The 25,131-nt window shown below is 37.6% G+C and overlaps 1 protein-coding gene across 1 annotated transcript in view; it reads right to left on the minus strand.

Moving 5' to 3' along the window:
* GRM8 (glutamate metabotropic receptor 8) overlaps nt 1-25,131 on the minus strand; it is a 1,278,142-nt gene that overhangs the window by 661,974 nt on the left and 591,037 nt on the right. The window lies entirely within an intron of this gene.

Raw genomic sequence — 25,131 nt, forward strand, 5'->3', positions numbered from 1 at the left:
GAGTTTTGGAAAACACTTCTGAACGATGGAAACTGACTGCTGGAAAATGTTGGATAAAAAACATCTGTTTAGCTGCGTTTGCATACTGCGTTTATGCGCGTTTATGAGCATTCGCATTTAGAAGCGTTTTTTGAAGATAACCTCAGGAGACCTTCCAAAATGCACTGAAAAACAGTAAAAAATTAACTATTTCAGACATTTTGAGAGAAATAGAGAGAGCAGAAGCAGAGAGAGCAGTATTTGTTGAGATTAGCTGTCTTTTTTTTTTGTGGTGTTTGGATGTGTTCCAGCTCATTTCTGTGCAGAAATTATTGCAGCAGTATCTAACATATTTTCTTTTATGTGAAACCTCAAAGTATGGTGTACCAGGTCCATTTGAGTACCGGGGAAAAGGCTTTACATGCATTTTTCATGATGAAAAAAGGCTCTGGACAGCATCTGGCAATGGAAAAGTTAAAACAAATTTCCAAACTCATATAAACGCGGTTAGCCGCATTTACAAGCATTTTAAATGCTGATACAATCTACTCCTGAACGCAAGTTTGGTGAGTTAAAAAAAATGACTGTAAACTCAACTGCCTGTAAATGATTGTAAATGACATGGTGTACATGGACACATAGGAAAACATTAGAGAGAGTTCAGGGGCTGCTGAAAAAAAGGCATAAAAGCTCCTAAACTTGAGTTTATCAGCTGCAGTGTACATGGATCCTTAGACCCCTTTGTGTATCTATACCCAAAACATCTTGTTTTAATGGTAAAAGTTAGAACCCCTGTCAGGTTTTACTGCTATCTAGTACTATTATTATTATACAGGATTTTATAGCACCAACAGTTTATGCTGTGCTTTACAACATAAGGGCAGACAGTACAATTACAATACAAATTAATAAAGTAGGATTCAGAGGGCCCTGCTCATTAGAGCTTACAATCTAGGGCTCCATATGAGAGATTTCCCTTCACTTTCTCTTTTGGGGGCAACCTTTTACAAAACATGAACATCTGCAACAGGGAAGCAGAGAACAATAACAAATTTCAGAGGTTCTAGCATTTCTCTACTCATCCTAAATTGATAGTAAACCCTAAATCAAGCATGTATTATATTGCAGCTTACCATATATGATGGCTGCATTAGTTTTATTTTTTAGACTTTCTTTCTTTCTTTTTTCACTTGGTGATCTGGCCTTCTGGTTTTTCAACAGAAGAAACTCTCCTACAAATGTATCAGTTAAGCAAGTTGAGACAAACAATTTACCACTATCAGCTTTTATTCATTCATTCATGTAAAACCTTTATCCCAAAAGCAAAAAAACTATTTCTGTATCTGCTTGTGTAACTGGAGTGTGGGCTGCAGTTTGGCTTTGTTAGTGTGTCTAAATCTGCTAATACACCTAAAACTCCCCTCCCCCCAGATTAACAATGCTGCTGTCTGTTGTGCCCCTGTGCTTTTTCATCCAGGAGCAGGAGCACTCTAATACAGGAGGTGTGTTAGTGGCCATATCGCCAGATGAAAACAGAGGGAAAACGAATGCAGCCACCACATCTAAGACATTTTTGGTTTAATACGGTTTGAAAAGTGTAACTAAAGACAAAACGTTTTTTCTAGGTTTGAATAGTGGAGAATGATTACAACCCCTGTCTCTGTCTGTGTCCCCATTAGGGATATTCACCCTCTCTATTTGTCCTGTTTACCATTGTCATCAAAAGTGAAAGTAAAAATATCAAATTTTGGTTGATATCAAAACACAAATAGAGTGGAAATCTTCCAACGGTGATACTAGTTCTGGTGGCATACCAGGTTTCCCATAATTTGGAGGGATTTAATCTCATTTCCTGTTTTGACTGAGACAGGCAATGAAGAGAATTCTCTCCTATGGGTAAGAGATGGCAAAAAAACTAACTGGGGTTATAATCCTCTCTCACTCTGGGCAAAATGTAAAAAAAAAAGTTTTGCCTTACTTACATTCTAAAAGTACATTTTTACTTTTGCCTGTGTTGATATTAGAAAGATTTTCCCTCACTTCCTGTCCTGGGGGCAACCTTTTTTACCAGACAAGAAATGAGGGAATCTCTCTAATGAAGCTTCTGGCTGCAGTAAAAGCTGTTCTTATTCTACTCAACTCTATGCAACACTAAAAAATGTCTTGGAAATAGATTCACTTTATGCTTTAAATCTATAAGTTATTTGGATACAAATGGTGAAAAAAAAGTTAAATTACACCTTTAAAGTGGAACTTTACCCAGAACAGCCTAATAAAAAATATTATTCTATAGCAAGGAATATACATTCCAAATTAATAATTACGCTACCAAAATTAATGTGTGCTGTAAATTGTCTCCAGAATTGCTCCTGTTTCTTCTTGCTGGAGGGTGCCATTTTGCTGAAGCCCAGAGCCCCTGAGCAGCAGTAAATCTTTATGCTGTCAGCAGATCAGCCTCTGCATTTTCCACATAGTGCCTAACAATAGAGAGCGACTGAGCATGTGCAGAACAGGGTGAGACAGTGTATTACTGGATTTTAAACAGTATAGGCACTTATTCTTGATGTTTTGCACAGCTATACCTGCACAAGGAGCCAGTCTGAAGTGATCTAACAGGACTTAATTTTCTGGCTAAAGCTTCACTTTAAGTAAAACTGTACTATGATAACATGAGCATATTGGCTTATGCAATTTAGGGATGCGTCACTAGCAACAGTACAAAATAAATCCAGGTTTTGTTTTGAATTTTGCACACAAGTGTTCTTTTATTTATTATGTGTTGCTATACAGTTATATTCAGTATTTTTGAGACTTCTTGTCAATCAGTTAAGTCACTGAAATCACGACAAAAGCCCTCAGAGTAGTCAGCTCAATCCTCTAAAGCAGAATGGTTATGGCGATGTGCTTCCATAGTCTGCAGTAATCCTTATGAGTTTGTTGTTTACACCTAGCACGCCATAGAGATTTTAACAACCTTTCTTTTCTGCAAAGTGAAATTTAGCTGTGATGGTTGCAGACAACATATTTAAAAAATAAATTACATTTATACAGAATGTAATAATGTATCCATAATATTGCAGCATGAGATACACATCTAATTTTAATTGTGTATTTATAACCCACAACAAGAAAAAAACACCCCACAAAGGGTACATGGAAAGGTTATAGTGTATAAATAATGCCATGGCTGAATTCAGGATTTCTGAGGCAGTAATACTCTGGTCCCTTTGACTTTAACCACTAAAAGCTTTGATGTCAACCATTTCTAAATATGAAACATAAAATAATAAAAGCCCGCTTGTAACTGGAAATCTATACTGTTTTGCTTTCTGACCACAGAACTCGAGCTAGACATATCTTTAAGAACAGAAATCCTTCACAAATCTCATTGGCTTACAGACGGAACAGATCCTAAAAGTGCTAATGGCCATTATATGTCTGTGGGTGTTTTTCAGGAGACTCTGTCCTCTGAAATATCTACACAAAGAAACATTCCATCCCTTATGGGGTCATTCCCGTTTCATTGTTTATCAGTATCTTTACCTTCCTGTTCCTAATTAGGGATCATGCACACTGGCTGCTAAAATCAACTGCCCCAAAACACAGGGGCATATTTACCACAAGGCATTTGCCTAGGGCAGCATTTTTTAGGGGGGCAGTGGCATTTTTCAGGGGGGCAGTGCCGACCAACAAAAGAAGGGATGGAAGAAGGGACACACGCAGCATGAGGACCAGGTGGGTTCTGAGAGAGGCTACGGGCTGCTTGATGGTGTATGCAGAGCCCGACTCTTGTTCCCGGGGATGTCCAGAGCTGTGTGTCTTTTCTCTCGCAGGGGTGGGGGGGGGTTGCCAGTGTATGGGGCGAGGTGGTAGTGGTGGGGGTGTTGTTGGTCAATGTCAGGCTCTCTTTGTGTGGGAGAGTGGTGTTAGTCTGTGTCAGGGTGTCTCTGTTGGGGGGGCAATTTTTGTGTTGCCTAGGGCAGCACAAAACCTAAATACACCACTAGGGGCGGCCTGACCATTCGGGCACCCAGGCACTGCCCGAGGGCCTGGGGTCAGTAGGGGGCCCCATGAGATGCCCCTGGTACCTTTCATAGGCTTTTTTGGGTGTGGTTTGAGTGTGGGCAAGGACACAGGGGCCCCATGATTTCCTATTGCCCGAGGGCCCCATGAGTTGTCAGTCCACCCCTGTACACCACTGCCTAGACACCCTATGCAAAAAAAATGGTTGATGCTGTTAAACATGTGTACCATGCTTAAATGTGATTACCCATGTCAAGAACTTCAGCATTTATTAATTTAATTGACCAGAATAATAATTTATTCTGTTAAATTTTATTGCACAAAATTGTCCCTTACCTCCTCCTCCGCAGTCCATCACTAGTTCTCTCCACTCCTCCTATTTTGCACAGCAAGCTGTGTGCTGTGGGGGCAGACAAACACAACGCAGCTTGGCCCTGCTTCCACTCACTCCTCACAGAATTTGACTGACAGCAGCAGAAGCCAATGGCTGCTTTCATTGAAGCCTGTGAGAGCAGAGAGAGGGGAGAGAAAATCTGCATACTGGTACATCACTGATCACTGGATTGATGTAGGACTCAAATAAGTGTTCAGAGTGGGAGACATCTGGTGGAAGGTTTTTTACCTTCATGCACAGAAAGCATTAAATTGGTTGTAAAGGGTTAAGGTTTTTTTATCTTCATGCAATCTATGAATGAAGGTAAAAAATCTTCTGTGTGTTGCAGCCCCCCCCCCCCCCTTATACTTACCTGAGCCCCATTGTGATTCAGTGATGTGCACAAGAGCCTCAGATTTCTGGAGACTCTCCCTCCTCATGGGCTAAGACAGTAGCAGGAGCTATTGGCTCCCACTGCTGTCAATCACAGCCAGTGAGCCAGTGAAGAGAGAGTGGGTGGGGCTGAGCCACTCTCTGTGTCTGAATGGCTCAGGACCAAGCATGCTTGATTGCCCCCATAGCAAGGTGCTTGCTCTGGGGGCAGGAAGAAGGGGTCAGCAGCACTAGCATGTAACATGTTTATTATTAAAAAAAATGCCTTTAACCACTTGCCCTCCAGAGGTATCACCCCCCTTCCTAACCAGGTAATTTTTTGCGATACGGCGCTGTGTTACTTTAACTTACAATTGCGCGGTCATGGAATGCTGTACATAAATGAAATGTATGTCCTTTTTTCCCACAAATATAGCTTACTTTTGATAGTATTTGATCACCTGTGTGTGTTTTATTTTTTGCATTATAAACAAAACAAGACCGACAATTTTGGAAAAAAAACTATATTTTTCACTTTTTGCTATAAAGCATATCCAGTAAAAAAAATGTAACAAATCAAATGTCATCATAAATTTAGGCCAAAATGTATTCTGCTACGTCTTTGGTAAAAAAAAAACATCCCAATACGTGTAAATTAATTGGTTTGCATGAAATTTATAGCATCTCCAAATCACAGTATATATATTGGAATTTTATTTTTTTTTATATTAGTAATGGCGGCGATCTTATAGCGGGACTGCGGGACTTCAGCGGGCATTCTGACACTGGGGGGAACTGACTAACTGCCACTGACATCCCCAATGACACTAATACAGTGATCAGTGCTAAGAAAAAGCACTGGCACTGTACTGGAGACACTGGGCAGGAAGGGGTTAACATCTGGGGCGAAGAAAGGGTTAACTGTGTGCTGTGTGCTGTTTTTCTGTGTGTACTGTGTGTGTCTTACTAGGGAAACATATTACTGGTCTTTCCCCTGGCAGTGATACTCAGCGATTGCCAGGTGCAAGCGGGGAATCTCCGTAGCTGCCAATGGTGGTGTGCGTAGGGCGGCACACAAGAGATCATGCGCCCCCTACCCATAAATGCAAAATCATGTATATATACGTGATTTTGCACAGTATTGCCACCATGTAGCAGTACTTCTGCTATAGGGTGGTTGGGAAGCGGTTAATTTCACTTTAAGATAAAAAAAAACACCTTCTGACTTTAGAACCACTTTCACCCCTTGGCGCCGGTGCCTCCCGGCCCTTTAAGGGTTTCAGAAGTCGGGAGGCGGGGCAGGGTTTTAGGGTCATGTGACCGCCGTGAAAGGTCCCGATCGAAAGAGGAGATTGGGACCTTTCCGTGAGTACCGGACATGTGTGCTGGGAGCGCAGGGCGCGCGCTCTTAGCACATATGTTTTTCTTAATTGCACGCAAATGTGTGTCCGGTCGGCGTCAGGGCCTAGACGCCAGGAGGCCGCACATTTGTGTGCGGCTGGCGTGAAGAGGTTAATCCTAATTCAATATAATGTATGTGTTTCAGAGAAAACTATTTCATGGGCATTTAGTAGTAAACCAACTCATGCAAGTAGTTATTTTCTGTAAAACACATTGCATTATCTAATAAAATTCCAGCATATTTAATTATGATCTGATTGATAAATACAGTATATATGAAAAGATTTACAAATATAAGGCACTTCAGACACTAGAACTTGAGTTTAAATCAATCATAAGACAATTATAGATGTGTTTTCTAACTATTGCATAATGGCTATTTTTCCAATAAAAGCATCCAACTTATTAAAATCTGCATTGTCTTAAAACATACTTGATATGTCTTGAAACACTTAACAAGATACTTCAAATTTAACAGGCTGGAAATTTCTTACGATAATTATCATGGAACAGAAAAGCTCAAAACTTATCTAAGAAAGTATTATTTTACCAAAGAGGTACTGAGTCAGTTAACGGTAAGTGGATTCATACATGCTTATGACAAACATAGATATGTACTCAGACAAAAAAAGTTAACAAAATCAACAAAAAACCATATATAAATCACATAAATAAGAAACAGACTCGATGGGCCACTTGGTCTTTTTTCTGCCTTCACTCTTCTATGTTTCTAGAAATTAAAATATGCTGAGTTCCTTGACTGTAGCTTGCACTTCTGCTAATATGGCAGCTCCTTTAAAGTGCTGTAGAATGATCACAAAAGTGGGCAAAGATAAAACAGCAGCAGAATAATGCTAACTATAAAAGCAATATAATTTATAACTGACTTGCCTTGGTCTGTTTTAAAGTGATTGTAAAGCATTTTATTATTTTAAAACATGTCATATTTACCTGCTCTGTGCAATGGTTTTGCACAGAGCAACCCTGATCCTCCTCTTCTCAGTTTCCCCGACAGTGTTCCTGATGCCTCCTCCCTGCGGAGTCCCCCCCATAGCAAGCTTGCTATGGGGACACTTATGTGTGCTCAATTCTGAGCAGATTTCGTGTGTCTCCCTGTGGCTGTGAGTCAAAGCAAGAGGAGTCAATGGCTCCCACTGCTGCTTTTCCATCAAATGAGGAGAGAGAGCTCAGAGAGCCACTGTTCTCAAGCACATTCCTGGATTGAGATTGGGCTCAGGTAAGTATAAATCCACTTGAAGACCAAGCATTATGGTGAATAAATAGATACCTAACATGTCATTCTTTAAAGTTGCACACACTCGTGGAATGGTAACAAACTACAGTCTTAAAAATCTCCATAGGCGGCCCTTTAAACATTTTTACAGCTTACCTGTTTAGAGTTACAGAAGAGGTCTAGCGCTAGAATTACTGCTCTCTTTCTAATGTTCACAGCGATACCAAGTAGAGGGATGGGTTGTAACCCTCCTCTGTTCATTTAGCTGCATGCATGCATTAACAAGGAGGTCGGTAGGAGTGTACATGAAATGTCATTGTACTTTTGTGCAATACTAGTAAAGGCTTTCAATTTTAATTCTGGAGAAACCAAAGAGCACTGTAGGGGGAAAATGAGAATGATGGTGGTTTCCCAACAACTGAGTGGACTTCTGCAACACATACGGCAGATGAGGTAAGAATTTACATTCTTCTTTTCAGGTAACAGATTTATATTGAAATCTACTGTATATTGGCAACAGTTTTGCTTTGAAGCCTACCAAGATCCAGACAAATCTATCCTTAAAGTGGTTCTAAATCCTGAAGGTTTTTACCTTAATGCATTCTCTGCATTAAGGTAAAAAACTTTCAGCATGCTGCTCCCCCTCAGTCCCTCCCTATTCACTTGAAGACCGCCATATGTATATAAACACGGTTTTCAAGTGGTTTACCGGGGTTATCACTGAAGATATCAGCCATAACCCCAGTTTCCTTTGTTCTGCAGCCAACAGCCAGCTTTCTGATTAAAGCGGTCTGAGTGGCTTGTTAGCCACTGAAACACTTTCTGTAGAGGTGAGTGGAACATCCTCCCCCTCCCTCAGCTCACCGGTGTTTCTTGGGCTTCCTGTTAAACCCGGTGTGCCTGAGAAACAACCCAATGGTACAGCCGGCTGCAGATAGAGGCGATGAGAGACTCTATTGTCTCTATTGCGGGAAACACGCATGGACCCTGGTTACTCACATTGTGTTCTGGTGTGAAAGGGCACTTAGACCATATAGCACTAATATTGACTCTCATTTCCTCTAGTTTTTAGTAAATCCCATCTGAATCTAAAGAAAAATGTGTAAAAGATGCTTATTGTGGCTCTGTTATGCATGACTAACCAGTAAATATCTTATATTTTCATAGTTTAGAGGCATAAATTTAAAAAGCATGAACAGATGTCATCAAATCTATTCTATGAAAGGTCTCATTATTCCGCTCTAACTCTTTAGCAGTTGAATGATTCTTTAAAACTCTGATATAACAATAAGAAAAAAACCTGCATAAATGTAAAGGTTTTTTTTAATATACAAAGGGATGAATGTTTTAGAAAATTAACCAGGAATGAATTTGGCTGAGTATTAAACCTATAGAAGATTAAGGTAGCTTAAATAAGTAGATTGCAAATTAATAATTATGGTTATATAAATAGCACACAGCCTGCTAAGTGAACAATTGGAGTTAATGTTCCTAGTGCCTATGTGACCAGTCAGCATGCCCTACATTTATTCTCTTCCATAAACAAAAGTGGATTACTAACAAGATGTCATTAATTGTGTCTTACTCTCCATTAATTCCTTTCTACCACGCTGTTAGTTGTGATCAAGAACTGAGTTAAAGCAAATTGCACATATAAATACAGTTGTGACCAAAATTATTCAACCCCCAATGCTGTAAAGGGGTTTAGGGACTATAGTGTACATTTGGAATTGTATTCAGAATCAAATCCTACAAGGACGTTGTAACTACCCAAATGCAACTAAAATGACATCAATTGTTTATGTAATACAGTAGTAAATGGTTCTTATGTGGTTTCTTCATTGCCACAATTATTCAACCCCTTAAAGACTACCACTCTGAAGAACAGAGGTTCATACAGGTGCTTTCCATCAGGTATTGAAAACACCTGTGGATGTCACCGAGCAGCAATCAAGCATAATAAGCACCAATTAGGCAGCTTTAAAATGACTGTGATACTCAGCTCCTTCTAGACATTTACTGGTGTGGTTACAAACATGGTGAAGGCAAGAGAATGGTCCAGGAAGACAAGAGAAGAGGTGATTTCTCTTCACAGGAAGGGCAATGGCTATAAGAAGATTGCAAAGATGTTAAACATACCAAGAGACACCTTAGGAAGCATCATTCGCAAATTCAAGGCAAAGGGCACTGTTGAAACGCTACCTGGTCGTGGCAGAAAGAAGATGCTGACTTCGACTGCTGTGCGCTACCTGAAGCGTAGAGTGGAGAGAAGTCCCCGTGTGACTGCTGAGGAACTGAGAAAAGATTTGTCAGATGTGGGTACAGAAGTTTCAGCCCAGACAATAAGACGCACACTGCGTAATGAAGGCCTCCGTGCCAGAACTCCCAGGCGTACCCCCTTGCTGTCTCCAAAGAATAAGAAGAGTCGACTGCAGTATGCCAAAAGCCATGTGGACAAACCACAAAAGTTGTGGGATAGTGTTCTGTGGACTGATGAAACAAAATTAGAACTGTTTGGGCCCATGGATCAACGCTATGTTTGGAGGAGGAAGAACAAGGCCTATGATGAAAAGAACACCTTGCCTACTGTGAAGCATGGTGGAGGGTCAATCATGCTTTGGGGCTGTTTTGCTTCTGCAGGTACAGGGAAGCTTCAGCGTGTGCAAGGTACCATGAATTCTCTTCAGTACCAGGAGATATTGGATGGAAACGTGATGCAGTCCGTCACACACCTGAGGCTTGGGAGACGTTGGACCTTTCAACAGGACAATGATCCCAAGCATACCTCCAAGTCCACTAGAGCATGGTTGCAGAGGAAAGGCTGGAACATTTTGGAGTGGCCATCGCAGTCACCAGACTTAAATCCGATTGAGAACCTCTGGTGGGACTTAAAGAAAGCAGTTGCAGTGCGCAAGCCTAAGAATGTGACTGAACTGGAGGCCTTTGCCCATGAAGAATGGGCGAAGATACCCGTAGATCGCTGCAAGACACTTGTGTCAAGCTATGCTTCACGTTTAAAAGCTGTTATAACTGTAAAAGGATGCTGTACTAAGTACTAAGATTGAATGTCACTTGGGGGTTGAATAAAACTGATAATGCTGTGAGCACAGAAAAGACATTTGTGGTTATTTCATTATAACTGTTATGTTATATTTGTCTGACCTACAAGTGCCTCTTTAATGTAAATGTAAGCAAGATGACTGAATGATCAAAAGCAATGTCAAACTGGCCAAAACACTCAATTTCAGTGGGGGTTGAATAATTTTGGTCACAACTGTACATATTCTTATGAAACTGCATTGTTTATTGCATTTTCTATCAGATAAGGTTCTGTTAATTTTAGCATAATAAAACAAAATATTTGAAAGGTTCCTTATCTGGTCCACTTTAAAGCTGTGTCAGACCTGCATAATTATTTTACTCTGCCCCTTCAACATCTCATGCCTGGATCCAGAGAGTTTTGAATTTACCAGCGTGCCTCTCTCTTTAGCAAGAATGACAATTGACAAACTAATCTCTGCTGCCAACAGCAGGAGGATGACTGTCATTGTTAGTCTACTGTATTGACCACAGTAACATGTCATGTTGCATTGTTGTAATCAATAAATTGAATTGTGGGCAGATCAGTTAGTTTAACCATCAGTGGTTCTGCTACCTGTAGCAGCTCCAAGTCAAAAAATAAGACATTGTTGCAAAATGTTGATTTTGTTAAGGTAACATTGTTAAGGTAACATTGGACACAGATATACATTTTATATTCTGCAAATCTCTGGGTTGTAATATTCATTTTCTAGATTTATTATCTGAGCCAAGAAGAACAGTAGCAAAGTTAAAGCTCCCAACCTATATGTCTTTTATATGTAAGTGATTTGTCAAAGCATAAACGTATATACCTTTCTGATTACTCATCTAGGTAAGGATATTGTAGGGACTGCCACTCTGCTGCTGCCTATCACACATCCCAAGAGTCAGTGTTTCAGTGAGAGACATGTGCATGCCACAAAATCTCATGCATGTGTAGTGCTAACCCCAGAGGAGCCATTTGTATTTTTGCCCAGGTCTCCCCTTTCTTCCCCTGCAGCCAGGCACAAAAGTATTTTCCACAGCCAGGTATACACACACCTTCGCTCGTTGTCTTCAATGACTAGTCTAGGAGATGTTTGTTTTTGGAGTTTTATTATAGAACTGGGGATAGGGATTAGGAATTTAGTAGGAACTATTTATACTGAGGACATCTAGCTGATCTCTTAGTTGAGCAATATAGAAGACCCTGCTGAAAGCAGATAGCAGACTTCACTTTAAAGTGTAGTAACACGTAGTTAAGAAGTGAGTAAAGTCCCTTTTTGCAGTAGTAGTTGCTGAGTAACCCAGGTACAAGCCAGTTACGACAAACTGTGACAGCCCAAAGGTGAGCAAAGTCCTTTGCAATAGCAACACTTGGACAAGCTCTTTAGAACACTAGCCAGTGTTCTCTTTTCTTTCCAGACACATGCTGCCTATCAAGCACCAGGGGAGGTAGCAAGCACACAGAGTCCCTAAATTCCTCAATGTATGTACTCACAAGGCCCAAGGACAGAATAGTAGCCTCCGTCCAATCTTCCCAGCGAAAGTCTCCAGTGGTAACAGACAGAGCTTTGGCAGACTGCTCTCCTCAGTCAGCATACTGTTAGACCAGGGTCCCTCTCTCTAACTCCAGGCCCTCAGGTCGACCACCTGAGGCCTGCATGGCAGCCAGTGCCAGGCAAGGCAAGCCTGCCTCCAGCCTGGCTTGGTTCAGTCCTCTCCCGGGAAAGACATTAAACCCATGTACTCACAGAACATGAATACCACTCCCAGCATGCAGTGGGGTTGCCATTCCCTGCAATTGGCCAAGGCTGTATCCATATTCATGCTGTTCATTTACCTAGCTCCTACCCATGTTCTGGAAGTCTTTCATAGCTTCCTGAAAGTGGGCAGAACTCAGACAAACTCAAACAGTACCAGAGCATCATGAGTAGACCTAACATGAGTATCCATCACAGCAGTCGGTTAAGCAGAGAGCCCAATTAGGTTTTCTTAACAGTTTCTCTGTTAAGCAGAGAAATACAGCTATACTTAGCCTAATTATACAGATCCTAGCACCTACATAGGAGGGTGCCATGCATGCACAGACATGTCGCACATTTCTCCCAAAAAAGTAGATCTACTCAAAGGCTTTATCCAGATCCAGATCAGGTAAATGGGATGATTTATTAAACAAATATAAAAAATTTAGCATGCAACAAAAATCATTTTCACATCCACACTTGATTTATAAAAGTTTGTATGCAAACTAATTTGTGCATGTTTCATGGCTAATAAAATGTGCGGGCAAAACTACACTAAAGCTGCATATAGATGGATCTAAATTCAGCAGGTTCAGCTGGGACTAACCGAATTTTGATCCATATATGCCCTCTGTGGTTGTACAGAAGTCAATTTACCAATTTTCTCTATAACCGCCTTGCTGGAATATTCCCCTCAATCAGTACTGCAGGCTAAGGCTGTGTATTCAGATGATGGGGAAATTTAGTTTTTGGGGTTTTTTTGTAAAATTGTCATTTTTACTGCTGTACATGACCACTTGTGTCACAAATAAGCCAAAACTGCAAGTGGCAAATTGAATCTGCCCCCTTACTTACTGTTGACTGACTTAATACCTGTGCTGGAAGTCTGTTCTAAGCATCAACTAGTATTTTTTTAATAATACTTTCTAAGGTTAGTGTCAAACTTTCCTCCTGTTAGTTATCCAGTCAAAAAGTACCTGACTCAAACAATTCTGGCACAGCTAAAATAGCTTAAGCATATCAAAGCATATGTTGTACAATGTAATGATTGTTAGATCAGATTAGATTAGATCTAATCCTGCCTAAAATTCAGTTTTTGATAAAAACTTTTCTAGCAGTAAAACTTTAGATAATTTATTTTACAGATAAGACATACATCAGCAAGTTCTTGATTAATTTGAATTATTTATTTTCTCCTCTTGTGGCTATTTTATTTTCTGAGCAACCTGATGTAGGTTTTTTTCTGCTATCACAGGTGTATTTCTTTCAGTGCACAGTTCCAATTTGTTTTTATTAAATAAAAACAGAAATGATGTGTTAAATAGTAACAGAGTTTACTCAGCAAGCAAGTATTATCACTAACACATTAAGTGACACATAATTTTTTGCCTGAATACTTGCATCTAGAGCTGTCTAATTTTAAAATATAATTTAGTTGAGAAGTCGAGACAATTGTGTCCCATGACTGGACAAATATTGAAAAATTACTAAATCACCAGTTTGCTTGAATTACACATCAATTTGCTCATTATTAATGATTATGTTTTACACACTTCTAATCTCTCCCTCTCTCTTTTAACTTTAAACATTAGCATTGGGATTGGTTTACTAAAGGAGAAGAGACTGTTAAAGTAGAGAGATGAATGTTCACTAAGTTTTGTAAATAAATAAATGTTTTGTTCATTTCTATAATCTATTCATGTGCAAAGAAATGCCTAGTTTTTTCAATTCCCTTTTATTTCTAGAAATAATTGAGTACTGTCCTTGATAGTTAATTTGCATTTTTTTTAAACAGTTTTTCAGGACAAGCTTTCAGGTTGTGCTTCCTTCTTCAATGTCCAAACAGTACTAATACACACATTTTTATCAGAATGTTCATTTATATTTCTATAATTGAATATTCAAACCTGATTCACCTTATTTTTAAGACTTACTGAATATTTACTTTGCAAAGTGAGTTTCTGCTTCTTTAGTAAATCAACCTCATTGCATTTTCCTTTCAAAATTTTGAGAATCCTTTGCTAAAATATAATGGGTATATGTACAATACAGTATATGTATTCATTTTGGTCATCTCCATCTCTTTATTGCTCTCACATCTACTTTGTGTTTGTTGGTTTTCTTTTACTTCCACCTTGCCACTCACAGTCTACATCCTCTGCCAGCACCAACTCACTCTTGCCTTTTTTTATTCTATTCTTTCCACTTGTATCTCTTATTGTCCTCTCTATCAATCAAACACCTGTCGTGTTTTAGATTTTTGTTGTGCTATTCCAGCATGACCACTTACAGCAAAGCACAATCTATTCACCGTCTTTCTCAGTGGTTGCCTATGTCAAGGGCATAGTCTATTCATCTTTTATTTGTGTGCTAGCCATCCTGTTTCCCTTGACAGCTGTTTAAAACAGCAAGATAATGAAATGTTGAATTCCTAAATGTATCTGCATTGTAGCACTAGTTTTAAGGGTTTGTGCAGCAATGTCAAGTGAATAGAATGAGGCTCCAAAACCTTTTTACCACTCATACTTGCAGAGCTCAGCTGGTCTAATAACAGTTTACATAGTAACATATAGTTCCACTATAGTAAAGGCATCTTTTTATGTTTTATAGCTTAAAATTAGATTAAAATGAAATCTACATGCTGAATTGTTATACTACAGAGAACATTTGATTGCAGGAATAGAATCCACAGAACAGTAGAAAAGTAAAATGGTATGCTCGAGAATTTTAATGGGCAGGTTTTGTCACCTGCATGAATATCCATGCTCAATATGCTAGCTGGAATCGAGTTTACTCTTAAACCTCATTAACCATATAACTATTGTAATTGACCCTGTTATGTACCAATTACTTGCTCTCAATTACACAGTAACAGATCTGACTGCTATTAATGAAACAAGTCATGAGTGACATAAGAAGGTTGCCACTGCTTAAAATGCTAGTTGCAGGGTTTTCACACTGATTCTAAGGCTTTAGTGTTTTAAGTTTAACCTTCAAAAAATATGCAATAAGTGAAGTCATGGTGAAATTGAAACTACCAAGGTAAAGCCATAAGATCAGCATAACAGGCAAGTAAATAGGGGACATTTATCATCCCTATTGCAAAGCAATGCTAAACAGAAGCAGTGTGATGCATTATGAGATGGATATATTACAAGGTTAAAGCAATAGTCTCCTTTTGGCTTCTCTAAAGTCTTCATTTGCAATTGAATAAAACTGACCCTGACCATGTCTTAATTATGCATGTGTTTAGAGTGGAAATATGCTTTTTCTTCAGTAATAAATATGTCTTTGAAATTTACAAACTGTCACACAGCAGGCTGCCCAGGGATACAAGTGCACAGGTCTATAAACTTGTAGAGATTTTGCTGAAGAAGATGCAGCCAGATTTGCAACTAATAACATTACTACTTTGCTTGATAAATTCCCCCCAAAGTTTTTGAAAGCAGTCCAACAATGAGAGCCTATGGGGTTGATTTGCTAAAACTGGAGAGTGCAAAATGTAGTGGAGCTCTGCATAAAATCCAATCAGCTTCCAGGTTTTATTGTCAAAGATTAATTGAACAAGCTGAAGTTAGAAGAGTATTGGCTACCATGTACCGTGGCACCAGATTCTAAGTGCTCCAGCTTTAGTAAATCAACCCCATGTGTTTCACTCATGACAGGTATCTTTAAAGCTTCTGAAATAATAAATTAGAAAATTGAGGTGGCAGATGTGTTTTTAATTTTACCCATTAAACGTATGTAAAGTGAAATCTCACCAGTTACTGCACTTTTCATAATCTTATTAGTTTTCTCTACTGTGTATTAGGTATGTCTGCCCAGCAGAAGTTTTCTCTGACAGTCCTTGCAATCCTGTTTTTGTAATAAATTTCTGCTTAGATTTCCACATTTTCCACTAAACCCTATAGGGTTATTTTTTTCTTCTCTGGTAAATGCAGTAAGAAAAATGCTCGTTATTGAGCTCCCTCTCACATTTCATCTCTGACCTAAAAACACATCTATAAATGTTTCCATATATAAATGTTATATGGCAATAGTGTTTTGCTAAAGGCATTGGGATAAAATGATTTGTCATTAAGCAGTATCAGCACCATCAACAGCCTGGTCCAGGCAGTCTAGGAGAAGACAAGAATAGAGAAGTTTTTTATAGCACGACAGATTTCGAAAGGAAGCACCATAAACCATACAAGCAGGCCAAAAGTGAAGAGAAAACGATTTATCAGTAACCATGAAGAACAACTTATAATGATTGCAAATAAGGTACAGAAAAAGGTTTGCATTTGATATTTTTCCTGACATAGTAAATACATTTTGGTACTTCATACATCTAGTAGTTTGTGGGGAATTGGTCAGTCTGTAAATTGTGGCTCATGAAACAATTAGATAGACACAGTTCACCCTAATGCACTTAGGTAGAACCATCTTCTTCCTGAACTTTTTAGCTAACTTCCAAAAAAAACAAAAAAAACTTGAAGAAATGTTCTGATGCACCCGGTCCTCCAGGAATGCTGGCTATTATGTTTGGCATGACAGAATCCAACAATCTAGTCATCAAATTAGTGATCAGTCAATAGAGATGGTTTAACAAAAATGTGTTACTATGCTATGGAAACAATCTAACTGAATGGGACTATGCAATGATAACTAATTTGAAAGATACTTTAGCTGCAAAAACTCACTGAGGAGACTTGCAAATGTGACTCTCTCAAATGAAATTGAACTTTCTATGGGTTTGCAGTAATAGTTTTACTGTCAACTGAGCTGAATTTTATGGAGAAATAGTTTTACCTTGGTCTATTTAACTTTTCCATTGCTTACACACATGGCTCACACTATTCTCTCAAAAAAATCCCTCCAAAACTCCATGCAGTCTTCATCCAGAGTACCTTAAGAGTGAGAGCCTTGCAGTCTTTCACACATTTACTAGGATTTGCAATGTTTGCTAAAAAGAGCAGCGGTACTGCTGCTAGGTCCACCACTGCTTTACTGTGCTAACAATTGATCTTTTTTCCTATATAAACCACCCACAAGGTGATAAATTAACAAGTATGTGGTAAACTCACCTGAAATAAAACCTTACAGCGAACCGAAAAAAATATATTAGCAATGGTGAAAATTACAAAATAATAGGCAATAAAACCACCATAAGAATTCGGCTTTAAAGAATTACCCGTATATATTTTTTCTTTCTTTTTTATTATTAACAATTGGCATAACCTTGGAAAAATAAAACTGAACACTGTGTAAACACATAAACAACACAGTTAGCATTTATTGGCCAAAAATAACAAGAGATTGCTACAAAACAAACATTGCCTCTCTGCCTCTCTCTTTTTTTAATTGGTGGTCTGAAACTCAAAAATATACATGTTAACATGGCAGCTGAGGTTGGTGTAAACATAAAAAACTAAAAAGTAACAAAATGAAAATTGTGCTATATTACGGTGAGCGCCAACATTAAACCACTGCAAATATTCACAAGGTTGTTTTACCACAGCAGAATCAGAAAACTAGCACCGATTTATCGATTTAACAATAATTTAGGTATTTATCTCTAAGGCTTAGTCACTTACAAAGTCTAAAACAGTGGTGCGTAACCTGTGGCCCGTAGGCCACATATGGCACTTGAAGCCCTTTGATGTGGCCTTCCACCTCAAACTGAATTCAGAACTTTCTGAAAGTGCACCACACCTGCAATATATAATATAAGTATATGGCAAAGCACAGCTAACCCACAGGTGCAGTGTGCTGCACCCATGGTGTGGCTAAACCACAGCACAACAGTGTGAAAGCAGCCTTATAAGGGGCTTTTTTCCATTTGCAGGTGGAGGAGAATAAAAACATCATAGCTGATACATGTTTTTACCACACCACCCAACCACTGGTGTAGCATCAGGGGACACAATGGTGCTCCTGACCCATGCTCCAGGGGCCCGTGTGGCCTCCCTCTCACATTCTGTTTTACACTTGGACAGGAGGCAAGGCATTTACAGGAACTGATACTCTCCATTTTCCTCTTGCAACTGCTAAAAACCAGATTTTCCTCCTCTCTCTCCCGCCGGTATTCAGAGGCTGCAGGAGGAAAATGTTCATTATACTATTCAAAATAAAAAATTTTAACCATTTTATTTCATTGTGGCCCATGACTAGTTACCAAATCCCTTAAGAGGCCCTTGCTCGTCAAAAGGTTGAGCACTCCTGGTCTAAACAAACTTATCTAACTTCTGCTGCTTTTCATTGCATTTGATGTAATGCAACAATATTCCTCTATCTACTTATAGGACACAGAGTGAGAAGAAGTAAGAATGATTACTTACTAGTAGTGTCCTACTGCAATTAGCAAATGCAGTGAGAGCAATTCCAAGTGCTCTGGGAATGAATGAAGAAAAGCACAGAGAAAAAAATGTCAAGGTGCAAAAGGTGATCAATCATAAACTGACAAAAACCTTTCCATATTCACCTTTCCCTGTATTATCATACTGGACAATTTTGGGGACCTACAAGAAGAGTTCAGTAGGATATGGGACAAGCACACTCTTACTTTGGACACTTTTCCTGAATATTTATCCTGATTAAGTGGATACGGTTCCATTGTACGCATTGAGACATAATACTGATCCTTTCAGTAATACTGTACGGTGAAAGGAAACAATTGCAAATATATACATACATAATTTTATTTTACTGAACATGGTAAGTGGAAGACTTTGAGGGGATTCTGTGGTGTCATGCATATTCTATATGTTATGGTAACTGAAAAGTACCTCATTTTATTTTAAATTTGGATGTATAGGCAATCACAGGGGTTGATGGAAGTAATGCAAGACAACATGGGGGGAGGCAGATCAAAGTTCATCAGTGAGGGAAATGTCAGCAGACTCTTTTCCAATGGTTCTCAGATGTCTGCTTCAAGCAAATTGGTTCAATCGAGTCCCTATTCTTGCTAATCAGTTTGCTGTTCTCTAACATTGAAAAGACCCTTTCAGCTCCAGGTAGTATTAAAACTGATTGACAAATTCTGCATTACCAATGAAGTACACTTATGTTGCCTGCCCAGACTGGTGTATGCTGTACAACAAAGGAGTTCTTGAAAAGAAAGGGACAAAATAAAATTGCCACCGTGGCCATCTAAGGCTGTAGCAACCAATGATGCTGCATTGGAAGTTTGTGTACTACTGTTTAATATTTAACAACCACATTTCTGGGCATAGAGACTAAATGTAAGCTGAATGAATCACAGCTTCACCCTAGTTTTACTTTTTTTGGATCACATATTGTACACTTATATATCGATTTGTCACTTCAATGCATTGAGCATAGTTATGGAAATAAAAGTTGTGCTGGCATAATAGATATTCAAACTTTAGAGAATATGTCTTTTAAACTCAGTTGGATAATGTATCAACTTAGTTTGAGTTCAACAAAAGAGTTGGTGACATTTTAGATAATGAGGTCAGAACAAGCAGCTTATTATTCAAAATGAAATATTATAGCAACATGTTGCCTACTCAAATATGCATTAGCCCTTTGGATCATTGTTTGAGTTTTATAGGATGAAAGCAACATGCATTATACAGTTCCTCTAAGAATGAAGGCAGAGGTTGCTTAATTTATATTTATATTATTTAGATATAAATTACATTATTCATCATAATATTTTACATTTTACAAGTTTTCCAAGAGCTATATTTTTCTAATTTTTTTCTGACTTTCCACAGCTCTCCATTACTTTTGATACTTCAGTATTGCTCACCAGTTGACCAAGGTTGGAGACTTTTGACCTAGACTCACTTAAACAATCACAAAGGATTTTTTTTCTTATTAATCAACTGCAAGTTACGGCATAATAATTTGAGATAATACCCTAATGCGTGTAATATAGTCATTATCCAGAGGATTTGATGAAAAATAAAAACTTGCATTTGAAAATGCAGGTATTGCATCCAAAAACAAGTCCACCTCTTAAAGTCAATGCTGAACTTCTTGTGGATTTTGTAAATAAATAATTTTTAAAGTGGAAAATGACTACTAATCCTAGTCTAGTCAGTAAACTCATTAAGGTCTATCCTGTGCCAAGATGCCAACAAATCTAAAGAGGCCAAAGAAGTAGTTATTGTAAGTAAGTCAATAAGGTAAAGCTATGTTCATTTTGAAAATCCAGTCCTGTGCACAGGCTTTTGAAAAACATATTTTTTTTTTGCTTGCATATTACAGAATTCTTGCATTTTCACTTTGCTAAAAATCTAAACTCAAGTAAACATTCAAAACAAACATTCACTTTATAAAGTATAAATGCTGTTATGAAAACAACTTTAAACAGTGCCTGTTAGAAATGCTGTGATTTTTTTTTTCTTTGGCAATGTGCATGTAATAAAACTTTAATCATGTCATTTCCGCAGATATATGATGCAGAATAATACAAAAAAAAACATTAATGGAGCCATTTGTCCAAAAAGATGTCTGAGAGTAAAATAAAAATGTAGAGACACCACACTCTACAGCAATAAAAGTACAGTGTAAGAATGTTCCATCTCATTTAATACACATGCACAACTTATAGTGTAATATGCAGTTCATTCACAGGAAAGCCTTGAAAACATTGCACTTTAATACAATTTTGTAGAAATCTACATCCACTGCTATTTTGATAATAAATAAAACAAAACAAAACATATAAAAAAACCCCTCAAGCACCAAAAAGCAGATTTCATATTCCAGTCTCCAACTCCATTTGGAAGCCTATTATAAAAGATCTTATGCAGATTTGGCCTTTAATTGGCCTTACTGATGCAGCAGAGTTGCTCTAAATTAATCCACTGCTTTGCTGCCACTTTCAGTAAATTGGAAGAAGAAAAACATAAGAAGATGTTGCTGTATAATGTTAACCATTTAGTTCGAGATAAAAATGTTGCATTTAACTGACATTGGAGGCACAGGTTACCTGCAGAATGGCTGCAGTTTTCATTCTGGCATCTATCTTCTGCTAGCATCCTTTTATTCTGAATTGCTTTAACATATGAGCCTGAAGACACGGGTCAGGGTGTATCCATAATACTGTATTACCCCTCTCTCTAGGTCACCCATGCATTGGAAATTGAGAGAAATTGAAAAGCATAAGATCACATAACAAAATGCTATAGTCTTACCTGAAACAGTATGCAAAGTGTGCTAAATCTATATCAATGGGTTTAAAGGTGCTTTTATTCATATTCTTTTTATTTTCTTTCTTCCAACCCAAGAGTTTCTAACATTAAGGGAAAGAAAATCAACTATAGAAAATTCCAGTGACATGAACATGAGACACATTTGTTGGCTTTTAGTATATGAAAAGTATTAAAAAGAACCAGTAATTAGGCAATGTTGTATAAAGTAGTCTACAGTATGTGATGCTGGTATACATCCTCGGCTTCTGAAAGTTCAGTAGTTGCATTTGTAATTATTTAAACACAGGTTAGATTTTCAGGGAAGTATTAAAAAAACCTTTATTTCCCAGATGAATTTCTCCTGTGTTTAAATGTGTTTACACACGCTAACACACATGTATGTTTATTTACATGCTACATGTTCAGAGTACTTAATCTGCCGCTGTACACACAAATTTCCATTTTCTCTAAACACAGGACAGGGATCTATCCTGAAACAACCTAAATTAATTCAACTTGGCTGTGCTAGATAGACATGTGCAAAATGAAAAAATGTGTTTTGTTTCATTTCGTTTTAATTCATTATTTGACTAATTTTGTTTTGTTTGATTATTTCAATTTAATTCATTTTTCAGAATTAGTTCCTTTATTCCAATTTGACTGAATTCGAAATTTCGAACGGATTCAAAAATAATTCTAATGAATTCGAAAACAATTCTAAAGGATTTGATAATAATTCCAATGTTACAATCCATAATCCACAATCCATATGTATTTTTGATGGTATATGGGCTATATGAAGAGTTGACCATATTGGAGATTGCTATTTCAGCAAACTTTTCACAGAGCCTTTGCTGATCACTACTCACGTTACCATAGTGCAACTCACAATTTTTTGTAAAGTATTTTAGTATTTTCTAATCTATTCTATTATTTTCTATTATTTTGTATTCTATTCTAATGTATTCGGTCGAATTCCAATTCATTCTATTCAAAATTTGACTTTCGGAAGGCAGTTATATTCTTTCTATGTTATTCTATTATTTTTCTATACTTTTGTATTCTAATATTTTATTCTCTATTCTAATCTTTTCTATTCTATTCTATTCTTTGATTTTCTATTCTATTCTGATCTTTTCTATTTTATTCTATTCTAATTGATTCTATTCTATTCCTTTATTTTCTGTTCTATTTTGCTCTGTTTTACTCTATTATTATGTATGATATTCTTTGATTTTCTATTATAATCTTTTCTATTCTAATTGATTTTATTCATTTCTATTCTATTCTTTAATTTTCTATTCTAATCTTTTGTATTATTTTCTATTCTATTCTTTGATTTTCTATTCCAATCTTTTCTATTCTATTCTAATGGATTCTATTCATTTCTATTCTATTCTTTAATTTTCTATTCTAATCTTTTGTATTATTTTCTATTCTATTCTTTGATTTTCTATTCCATTCTTTTCTATTCTATTCTAATGGATTCTACTCTTTTCTATTCCTTTGTTTTCTATTCTATTTTGTTCTGTTTTACTATTATTTTCTACTCTATTCTGTTTTATTCTTTTCTTTTCTATTCTGTTCTTTTTTCCTCTATTCTTTTATATTCTATTCTATTCTTTTCTTTTCTATTCTATTCTTTTCTATTTCTTTATTTTCTGTTGTATATTATTATATTCTTGTTTTCAAATTGGATTTGGTTTTCAAATTTGTTTTCGAATTTGAATTGGTTTTAGAATGTGTTTTAGAATTCAAATCGAATCAAATTTCGGGCAAATTTTGTTTTGTTATTTCAGATTCGTTTACATTCATTACTATTGTAATTCGGATACATCCAAATTACCGAATAACAGAAAATTAATCCAAATTTTGATTCGGAATGAAACAAACTGCACATGTCTAGTGCTAGAAAGATTACTATTACCATTCTCTAGTCAGCGGAAAAACTGGATACTATGGGGTTAATTTATCAAAACGGGTGAGTGTAAAGCTGTGGATGGTAGCCAATCAGCTTCTAAAGTCAGCTTGTTCAATTAAGCTTTTAAAGCCTGGAAGCTGATTGGTTTTGGTGCAGAGCTGCACCAGAATTTGCACTCTCCATTTTTAGTAAATCAATCCCTATTTAATCATGAAATGGACAGCAATACAGTAGGTGAGTTTATAACATGTATTCCTATACAGAACTACCAGATACTTTTGTAACTGTTGTAGCGGTTACTGTGTTTTAACATTCATGTGCATGCATTACTATAATAGTATGGATATAAGTATTATGCTTTTGGGATGGTTAGTTACTTTTATGCATTTTTGTGAGTGCTAACTGAATTCTATTTACTCATTTTATTACTGGACATGTGGAAAATTAGTTTAATTCAGTTCAGCTGTTGCAACTTTGCTTTAGAGATCTTTCCATTTTCTTAGGGCCATTTCACACTGATGCATTTTTCTGCATTTTTAGCATGCTTAAAACAGAAAAATGCTATAAAATATTTCCCTTAAAGGAACTCTTCACACCACTGTACTGCTGGTGTGGTGCATTTTTAAAACTCCTGCATGCTGCATGTTTGGTGTGCTTTTCAAAACTGCACCAAAAATCCAGCTCTCCATTGAAATGAATGGAAAATGCATCAAAAGTACATCAAAGCACACTGTGGTTGCATTTTAGTGAGTTTTTGAGTCACATATCCATGTTTCACCGGTGCATGCCAACCAGAATATGCACCAAAAATGCATCAAAAATGCATATGCATTTTTAACTTGTTTTTTCAACAGAGCAGTGTGAAAGCACCCTTACACTGCAAGAATATCCCTTTTTATAATAAAATTAGTCATAGCATAATGAGAAATGCTTACTCAGAAAATGAAAGATGCAATGATAAAATGAAACCATTCACAGTGTGATAAGCACACAGCTCCTTTTGAGCACATGCAGTGGTCATGTAACAGTGACCCCTACATTTCTGGTCAGCAGATGGAAACATCAGTTCCATATTTGGTGTCAGCAGGAGTAAATATAAACTATAGTTGCCAACATTAAAAAAAATATATGAGTGACACCTTAAAGGGACTGAGAATGTGATATACTATGTAGACAATATGCCAGTGTTTTGGAGGGATTGAAAAGAAATGTTTGCAGCACACAGCCTATTGTGCATTTGTGGACATGGCAGAGATTGGGCATAATCAACAAAGTGGGTGTTGATTTATAGCATATGGCTGTAGTATGCCACAGTTCCTCTTTTTCTTTACTATGGCTTCAACAAAATAATCCGCAGCAATAACCCCCAGCAAATGTCAGGACCAGTAATAATAACCCCCAGCATGTGTCAGGGTCAGCAATGATAACTTACAGCGAGTGTCAGGGATAGCAATCATAACCTCCACAATAACCTCCAAGAAGTTTTAGGGACAACATTTACCAATGATAACCCTTAGCAATAACCCCCAGCAAATTTTAGGGCAAGCAATAACCCCCAGAAATAACCTCCAGCACAATAATCCCCAACTCAATAACCTCCAGCAAAATAACCCCTAGCCAGCAATAACACCCAGCATTAGTGTTCAGCAGTTTCACTTGCTTGAAGCTCTTCTGCCCTGCTGCTGGAACTGTCATTTATCTGTTGGGCATTAGTTTGCTCTGTCTGACAGAGTAATGCAAGGTTGCCAAAATTGCAGGCATAGCACTTTTAGCATTTTTTGTTTACTAAGAAAGCAGATAGCAGTGCTGTAGGGGTTGTTAAAGGATTACAGCACACCCGAGCAACCCCCTGGTGCCACCACTGAACCTAGCAGTTG

This window comes from Staurois parvus, unplaced genomic scaffold (genome assembly GCF_062004578.1).
Source record: "Staurois parvus isolate SC_StPar_1 unplaced genomic scaffold, SC_StPar_1.0 ptg000019l, whole genome shotgun sequence".
NCBI classification, from domain to species: Eukaryota; Metazoa; Chordata; class Amphibia; order Anura; family Ranidae; genus Staurois; species Staurois parvus.